Genomic DNA, 9,631 nt, shown 5'->3' on the forward strand with positions numbered 1-9,631 from the left:
AGCCCCTCAGATATTGGAAGACTGCTATCCTGTCCTTCTCTTCCTTAAAAGTGACATTCCCGGTTCCTGCAATCATTCTTTGCAGGTTTTAGCCTGGGGCGAGGAGGAAGGAGGGTCCCTCTAGCGTCCTCTCTGCCCCCTTGGGCAAAAGGCAGGTGGGGAGGGTCCTAGGAAGGGCGGCCACTGAAGCAGGGGGGTCTCTGCCCCACTCCCACCCCCCTGCCTCCCTTCCCTTTCTTTGGATGCCCCCCCTGCCGACCTGTGTCAAGTTCCCTCCCCTTCCCTCAAAGGCTGCCCCCTGGTGGAGCCAGGCAGCATGGCGGCTTCCTTGCAACTCTCCTCCTGCCCTTAGGATGCAACAGCCCCCCCCCCATGAAGACAGGGCTCTTCCCACATGCCTTGGGGCAGGCTGGGAGGCCCCAAAGGTGGAGTTTTCTGTGTGCTGTTTATGGGATTGTTGTTAAGGGCCGTTATTGTTGCTATTGCTGCATTGTTGTGTGGGGGCTCCCGGGGTTGAGTCGCATCTAATAAATACATCACTGCTTCTGGAAGGCAAGGCTGTTGCGCCTGGGTTCAGCCGTGGGGAAACCGAAGGGGGTCGTTTCCTTGGGGGAGGGGCTCCCCAACCTGCTTCCCTGCCCTCCTGCCTCTGAGCCCCACAAGAGGGCTTGAGAAGGGTGGGCTTTGAGCAGGGCTTCTGTCTGTGTGGCACCCTGCTCAGTTCCCCACTGGACACGGGGCAGGTTAGGCCAGCTGATCTCCCCCTCCCCCGCCTCTCCCAGCCTCCCCATTAGCTCTGTTGCCGGCATCTTCTGCTCTTTCCCCAAAGCTCCCCTCCCCCCAGGCCTGCATGAGCTAAATTTGGTGAATATTGGAGGGGGGGCAGTGAGATCTTAGCAAGTTGTGTCAATTTATTGTGCTCTCCCCCCCCATGTAAGAAATAATTAAGTTCCCCTCCCCACTTTCTGGATTGAAGTCCCATTTCCTTTCTTAACCTCCAAAGCTTGAGGTGGAGGAGGATGAGGGCTCTAGAAACGGACCCCTCCCCCAGCAAACGAAGAACACCCCCCCCCCCAGAAACTGCAGAGTTTAGTGAGTTCAGCAAATGGCAGAACTGTTGCTTCTCCAGCCCGGACTTTGCCCCAAAGAAATCCTGTTCCTTTCCCTCAGCCCCCAACTGTGCTTCCCTGGGGTCAGGCGGGGGGGGGGGCTTCGGGTGACCCAGCAAGACTGCTCTCCTCCCCCCAGTCTCCCTCCCAGGACCACAAAAGCACAACATTCTGCTTGTTCTGGGGAAAATTTTATTGCGTCTTCCGTGGGCTAGGTGGGGCTCCAGGCATGGCGAGGGGGGGCAGGCGGCTGCCATGCCTACTGGGAGGCCTAGTGGTAGCGGTAGGCCAAGGCATGGGTCACCACATTGGTCAGCTTCTGAAAGGCGGCGTGGGTGCTGGGGGTAAACTATTCCCCATGGTCGCCGGCCAGGACAATGATGAGGACGTTGCCCAGAAGGTGGAAGAGAGGAGGGGGGGAACTGACACCTGCTGCAAGAGGAGCCTTGGCTGGCATCTCTGCCCTTTGACCCCCCCGCCCCACCCCTGCCCCCGCCCTGACACGGAACCCAGAAGGAGCAGTGGACATGTTCAGACGCTCCACCTTTCCCTCCTGGACTGCGCCAATCAATTGTCCCTCTGATCCAGGTCAGCCCTGTGACCGGACAGCGGTCCCTCTCCTGGGAGACTTTTGGCTCCTTCCTGGCCCTGAACGGGGCCACTGCCGCCATTTCAGGGCAGGACCCAGCCGGAAAAGGCTGCCCTGGTGCCAAGGAGAGGAGGGGCCCAGCCCGGGAGGGAGGCGGGGGGGGGTTCCACCTCACCCTGAAGTTCTCGGGGTCCACGTGCAGGGGGTTGGCGTAGATGGCGCTGGGGCCGGAGAGGTTCCCGAAGTGGGCGAAGAAGCGCTGGGTCCAGGGGTACACCACCAGCAGTCTGCCAGGGGAGGGAGGGTGAGAGAAAGGGGGGAGGAGGAAGAGGAGACGGTGGGGGGGGGTCCCTGCAGGGCCTGCCCTGCCCTCCCCCGGCCCGGCCGCAACTCTTACTTCCCGAGGGTGGCAGCGTCCATTTCGAGCACGTCCACCTCGCTCCAGAGGGCGGTGATCAGCTGCTTCTGTACGGGCGTCCAGTGCACCATGCTGGCTGCTGGAGGACGGAGCGCTGGAGAGATGGTCGGCGACGAGGAGGAGGAGGGAGCGAGCTGAGCCCGGACCTCGGGGCCGACTTTTATACCCTGCGCCCCGCAGCCCCGCCTACCCGGAGCGGGCCTCGCCCGGACCCGCCGCCTCCCATCCCCTCCCTCCCTCCCTCCCTCTCTGTCGGGGGGGGGGCGCAGAAGGCCGCTCTCCCCCGTCCTGCTCCAGCTTCCTCGGCGCAGAAGCGCCCCGGCCGGCCCCAGGCCCCGGCGAGGCTCCTCGGCACACTTCAGCGCTGGGCTCGTGTCCGGGACGCGACTGGATGTACTGCGCCTTTCCTGGACCGGCAACGCCAGGTCTGCGTCTGAGCCCAGTTGCAGCCGACCCGACCCGTTAAACTGGCCAAGGAGCGAGTCTGCCCTTCCGCTCCTCGGAGACCATCCGGGGACGCTGCTGGCCTTGAGGGGGAGGCGGGGGGGGACTCCTCCTGGCAACGGAGCCCTCCCCGGCCGGGGCCGCAGCCCGGGACAAGCTCGCCTCGCCGCAGAGAGGGGGGGCAGGTGGGGGACCCGGGGCTCGGTGGGGGGCGACGCCTTTCCCTCAGCCGGGGAGGGGGCTGCAAAGGGCGACCGTCGGTGAGGGACTCCGCAGCTGTCGGAGTTGCCAAGTTTGAGAAACACGGATGTAGACCTTGGAGAGGGGAGCGTGTCAATCGCCAGCTTCCTTTCTGCCCCATCATGATCCCCCCTCCCATGGGGGATTAATAATGATGAGAGAGAATTAATAATAATAATAAACTTGGAAGGGACCTTGGAGGGCATCTAGTCCAACCTCCTGCTCAGGCAGGGAACCCTGTACCATTTGAGACAAATGGCTGTCCAGTCTCTTCTTAAAAACTTCCAGTGTTGGAGCATTTACTGCTTCTGGAGGCAGGTGGTTCCACTGGTTAATTCTTCTGACTGTCAGTACGTTTCTCCTTAGTTCTAGGTTGCTTCTCTCCTTGGTTAGTTTCCACCCGTGGCTTCTTGTCCTGCCTTCAGGGGCTTTGGAGAATAGCTTAATTCCCTCTTCTTTGTGGGCAGCCGCTGAGATACTGGAAGACTGCTATCCTGTCCCCCCCTCATCCTTCTCTTCATTAAACTAGACATAGCCAATTCCAGCAACCGTTCCTTACATGCTTTAGCCTCCAGTCCCCTAATCATCTTTGTGGCTCTTCTCTGTACTCTTTCTAGAGTCTCAACATCTTTTTTACATCGTGGTGACCAAAACTGGATGCAGGATTCCAAGTGTGGCCTTACCAAGACATTGTAAAGTGGTATTAACGCTTCACATAATCTTGGTTCTCTCCCTCTGTTAATGCAGCCTAGCACTGATTTGGCTTTTTTGGCAGCTGCAGCACACTGCTGGCTCATATTTAAGGGATTATCCACTAGGATTCAATAGTTACTACTATTGAGCAAGGTACCTGTTATGTCCCGAGCCTTGCAAACGGGCTCGGGGCATTTGCAGGCAGTCCCGGGCAGGTGCAAAGCTGCCCGGGACCAGACAGGCTGTCGCCAGCGCCTGTGCGCATGCGCGGGTGCTGGCGCGGGAAAAGTAACACATTGACCCGGGAATTGCCTATATAAGAGGCTGGGAGCTTGTGGGCGTTGCTGAAGCCTTCACCTGTAAGCTGAACACAGAATAAAAGAAAACCTGAGAACTACAACTGCTTCTCGTGTCTGCTTTTCACCAAGGACTCAACACTGGCGATGAAGGTGGGATGCCTTACATCGCCTGGAAAGGAAGAGGTGTAAGCTTACCCAAGTGAGTCCTGAGCGGCGGAACGGCGTTGACTCGGCAGCTACCTGCCAATCCAGTGCGCATTCAGGGGTAGGCTGGCTGATAAACCCGTCTCCTGAAAATGGCAAAGGTTGGAAGGCTTTCGGAGTTCGACGTCTCACATCCAGAGTGGTGGGAGTCCTACGTAGCCAGGGTGGAGAACTACTTCAAGGTGAACCAAGTGAGGGAAGATAGCTTGAAGGCTGCCACCCTGCTTTGTGTCTGCGGTCAAGACGCCTTCGAAATCGCGGAGAACCTCGCAGCACCTGTCCCATTAGAGTCTGTCAACTACGCAGATCTAAAGAAGCTACTGAAGGAGCACTTCCAGCCTAAGATGTCCGTCATCGCATGGCGCCACACCTTCAAGCAGAGGGATCAACGATCCGGAGAGTCGGCCAAAGAATACATCGCCGCATTGAGGAAGGCCGCCAAGCACTGCGAGTTCAAGGACCTCGAAGAACGACTAAGGGACCGATTCGTGTGCGGGTTAAGGCATCGAGATCTACAACAGAGGCTTTTCGCCAAAGAAGACTTGTCCTCCCAAGATGCCTTAAGAGAGGTCACCGAGAAGCAGCAGCAGGCGGCACCGTCAAGAACATGCGGCCGATCAGGAACAGTCCAGATGTCGCATCCGTGCACCAAGAAGACATCCAAGGGAACTCCGAAGAGGATCCGGACGAGGAAGTCGACCGTCTCCACCCCACGAAGGAAGGGAATCAGAAGGGAAGCTCTTCAGCTCCGCTCAAGTGCATCGGCTGTGGAGGTTGCCACAGGAGAACCGACTGCAAGTTCCGCTCCGCTACCTGCCGGGCATGTGGAAAACAAGGACACATTGCAGCTGTGTGTCTGGGCCGACGAAAGGTACAACCTCAGGAAGAACTGCGCCTGAAAGGTAACAGGGTCCCCAGTCAGAATAGGGTAGGTTTTTGCGCTTCGCGAAGGAGCATCTTCAGGACAGGCACACACCAGCCCATTAAGAAAAAGCTGTCACTCAAGGTGAAGCTACAAGGGGTTCCATTAACTATGGAACTAGACACGGGGTCTGCTCTTTCAATCATCTCCTTGCCTACATTTAGGAAGATTTGTTCCGGCAGTGGAACTCAGGCCAAGTTAAGGCCTTCTGACATTGTGTTAACAGATTTTCAAAATTCAAGAGTGTGTGTTAAGGGGGAGGCCACCCTTAACGTGCAGTAAAAGAATTTTGAAGGTCCACTAGACCTATTAGTAGTAGGGGGTGAACGAACGAGTCTCATAGGACTCGATTGGTTTGAAGCCTTGGGGATACATGTCACGGGGCTCAACAGCTTACAAACACTCGACCTACAGGAAGTCTGCAAAGAATTTGCAGATGTCTTCAGCCCCCAGCTGGGCACATTCAAGGGACCCCCTGTGTCCTTAAAACTAGACCCCACTGTCACTCCCATTAGAATTAAAGAAAGAAGGGTCCCTTTTGCTTTAAAGAGTAAAATTGACACTGAGTTGGACAAACTGATCCAACAGGGAATTCTAGAACCTGTTGATTCCAGTCCTTGGGAGATCCCCATTATCACGCCTCTAAAGGCAAATGAGCACATTCGCATTTGTGCTGATTACAAATGCGCTCTTAATAAGGCATTGCAGCAACATGCCTATCCTGTTCCTGTGGTCAATCATATCCTGTCCTCCCTCAAGGGGGGGCGTGTTTTTGCAAAGCTTGACCTAGCTCAAGCATATCAACAGCTGCCTGTTGATGATGATGCTGCCATAGCTCAGACTATTGTGACCCACAGAGGGGCCTTTAAGGTCAAAAGGCTACAGTTTGGAGTGAATGTCGCTCCTGGGATTTTCCAAAGCGTAATGGAAGACACACTACGGGGTATACCAGGGGTTTGCCCCTAATTTGATGATGTCTTAATTGCAGGAGACTCCACACACATTCTAGCTGAAAGGCTAAGGGCTGTTCTGTTAAGATTCAGGAAAACAGCCTCAAGCTCAAAAAAGACAAATGCAAAATTGGGGTGCCTTCTACTGAATTTCTGGGGTTCAAAATTGATGCTGCTGGGATTCACCCTGCTGAATCCAAACTAACTGCTATTTTAGAAGCACCCAGGCTTGTGTCTAAGGCCGAACTTCAGGCCTTCCTGGGCCTTCTGAATTTCTACAATTCCTTTCTTCCACATAAAGCTAGTGTAGATGAGCCTCTTCACAGGCTATTAGATAAACAAACAGTGTGGCAGTGGTCACAAACACATGAGGCTAGCTTCAACGAGGTCAAGGCCTTGCTCACTTCTAACAGTGTACTTGCACACTTCAATGAGTCCCTTCCTGTGTGCATCGCTTGTGATGCATCCCCTTCAGGGGTAGGAGCTGTCCTGAGCCACCTCAGGTCTGATAGAACTCAGGTTCCTGTTGCATATTACTCCAGAACATTGTCTTCTGCTGAGCGCAACTACGCTCAGATAGACAGGGAGGCTCTGGCTGTTGTTGCTGGAATTAAAAAATTCCATGATTTTCTATATGGCAGGCATTTCACGGTCTTCACTGACCATAAGCCTCTGCTGGGACTGTTTACCACACGTAAGCAGACTCCCCAAATCATTTCCCCTGGAATGCTTAGGTGGTCTATTTTTTTGTCTGCATATGATTTTTCCTTCACAATCCTGGGAAAGAAATGGGCCATGCTGATGGCCTCAGTAGATTGCCCCTGCCAGTAGTAGAAGCTGACCCTGTGCCAGCTGTCAACATTCTATCCATCCAGGCCTTGCCCAAGCTCCCTCTTAATGCCAGGGATGTTGCCGCTGAAGCAGGCACAGATCACACACTTTCACGTGTCCTTTCCTGGGTTTTGTCTGGATGGCCTGAGCACTGCCCTATCCTGAGTTTCAGAGTTTCTGGTCCAAAAGGAACGAGTTGTCCACTTCTCAGGGTTGTCTGCTTTGGGGAAACAGAGTTGTCATTCCCACCTCAATGAGGACTAGGGTCTTAGAGTCCCTCCACGAAGGTCATCCTGGCATTGTTCGTATGAAGGCTCTTGCGCACGGCCACTTGTGGTGGCCTGGTTTAGATAAGGACATTGAGGCTAAGGTGCATGCATGCCACCTGTGCCAGCGATCTCGCCCAGAGATGCCCCACGCTCCTGTGCATAGATGGGAGGAAACGCAGTCCCCTTGGTCTAGGGTGCACATTGACTACGCTGGGCCCTTTCAGGGCCAGTTCTTCTTGGTCCTTGTTGACAGCCATTCAAAATGGCTTGAGGTTGTACCTGTCTCATCCACTACCACTGCAAAGACTAGTCAGGTACTGAGGGGGATTTTTGCTGCACACGGGCTTCCTGATGTCATTGTGTCTGACAACGGCCCTCAATTCACTTCCTCCGAATTCCAAGCTTTCTTACAGGCTAACATGATTTGTCATGCCACGTCTGCACCCTTCCACCCGTCCACCAACGGTATGGCTGAATGCATGGTGCGCATCACAAAGGACGCCTTGAAAAGACTCACCTATGGGGACTGGCACCACAGGTTGGCTGACTTTCTCCTTTCTTATCGCACCACACCGTCCACTTCTACAGGGAGAAGCCCAGCTGAACTTCGCTGGGGGCGTCAACTTACTACTAAGCTTGACCGGTTGCATCTGGACAGACTGCCTTCATCTACCACTTCCTAGGGCACCTAGACAACTGCTTGTGGGTGCCCCGGTCTGGACCCGCAAGTACGGGCCTGGTCATACATGGGTCCCCGCTTCTGTTTCCAGGGTCACAGGTCCTCTATCCTACAAGGTAGCCCTGGACAACGGTCGTGTCCTGCGCAGGGACATCGACCAACTCCGCCCGAGGCGGGATCTTCCATCTGAGACTCCTGGGTCTTTTCCAGGGGGGGAGGGGGACCCTTTGGAGCAAAGGGAAGGGCACGAGCTGCTGCCCATCTCCACTGATGGAGCCAATGACGGCCCATTTCAAGCTTCCGCAAGTGCTCCGAAAAGGAATTCATGGAGCTTACCCAATCAACCGGCACTCACGCCTACTCCAGCCAGGGAGTCACCCCGGGGGCATAATTACTTTCCACACACACCACACAGCACTCCAGTCACGGAGGATACCCGGGAGCATCCCAACAAATCATTCCCCGCAAGAGAGCTGGCACACAATCCCCAGAGTTGGCCTGACCTTACCCCTAATCCTACAGGGGGTCAAACATACAGGGAGGGGGTCGAGGAACCAAGTCCCGACCGCAACACCTCTAGCCCAAATCAGGGAGTAACTGAGTTTTGGGAAGGCACAGAAACCCACACAAGCCCGGACACAGAACGGGGCTTAGGGGATGGACAGCCTCCTGACAGGTCTTGGACGGACCTAGGAGGGTCTACAGAGACGCCCAGCAGTGGCTATCACTTCAAGGGGCCCGAGGGCCTACAGCTAGACGGGTCAACCAGGTCACAAAGTGACAGAAGCCCTGGCCTGACGAACCCGGTGGGCAACCAAGCAGGCCAGGCATTGGGGCAAAGTCCTTGGAAGGCACCAAGGCATGATAAGGGGAACAGGCTCACGTCACCCCTCAGTCAGGGAACACCTGTCAGAAACCCAGAACTGAGAAGGTCACAGAGAGCAAGGAAATCTCCTAAGTACTTAGAGGATTACATAACATTGCTGGCTAAACAAAAGCCAATTAACAGTAGGAGCACTGGGGAGTAGAATACTGCATAAAAAATGATTGTATGTTGGTAGTAGTTTTAGCCCGGGGGAACGGGGTGTTATGTCCCGAGCCTTGCAAACGGGCTCGGGGCGTTTGCAGGCAGTCCCGGGCAGGTGCAAAGCTGCCCGGGACCAGACAGGCTGTCGCCAGCGCCTGTGCGCATGCGCGGGTGCTGGCGCGGGAAAAGTAACACATTGACCTGGGAAATGCCTATATAAGAGGCTGGGCATCCCATCCTCGTCGCCAGTGTTGAGTCCTTCGCGGAAGGCAAGACACCAGAAGCAGTTGTAGTTCTCAGGTTTTCTTTATTCTGTGTTCAGCTTACAGATAGAAGGCTTCAGCAGCGCCCAAAAGCTCCCAGCCTCTTATATAGGCATTTCCCAGGTCAATGTGTTACTTTTCCCGCGCCAGCACCCGCGCATGTGCACGGGCGCTGGCGACAGCCTGTCTGGTCCCGGGCAGCTTTGCACCTGCCCGGGACTGCCTGCAAACGCCTCAAGCCCGTTTGCAAGGCTCGGGACATAACAGGTACCTTGATCAATAGTAGTAACTATTGAATCCTAGTGGATAATCCCTTAAATATGAGCCAGCCGTGTGCTGCAGCTGCCAAAATAGCCAACTCAGTGCTAGGCTGCATTAACAGAGGGAGAGAATCAAGATTATGTGAAGCATTAATACCACTTTACAATGTCTTGGTAAGGCCACACTTGGAATACTGCATCCAGTTTTGGTCACCACGATGTAAAAAAGATGTTGAGACTCTAGAACAGTGGTTCTCAACCTGTGGGTCGGGACCCCATTTGGGGTCGAACGACCATTTCATGGGGGTCGCCAAACCATGCTGTCCACCATTTTGTTCCCTTTTCCCTAGCTGTTCTACTCCCTCTTATTGGTGGCCACACCTACTTGGGGGTCACCACAACATGGGGAACTGTATTATGGGGTCACGGCATTA

At 55.1% G+C, this 9,631-nt stretch overlaps 1 pseudogene; it reads right to left on the bottom strand.

Annotated features, from left to right (window-relative positions):
* Nucleotides 1–1,380: 1,380 nt before the first annotated feature.
* LOC120316016 lies at nt 1,381–2,210 on the bottom strand (annotated as a pseudogene).
* Nucleotides 2,211–9,631: the final 7,421 nt, after the last annotated feature.

Source organism: Crotalus tigris, unplaced genomic scaffold (genome assembly GCF_016545835.1).
Source record: "Crotalus tigris isolate CLP2741 ecotype Arizona unplaced genomic scaffold, ASM1654583v1 scf7180000019202.20189, whole genome shotgun sequence".
Classification (NCBI taxonomy): Eukaryota; Metazoa; Chordata; class Lepidosauria; order Squamata; family Viperidae; genus Crotalus; species Crotalus tigris.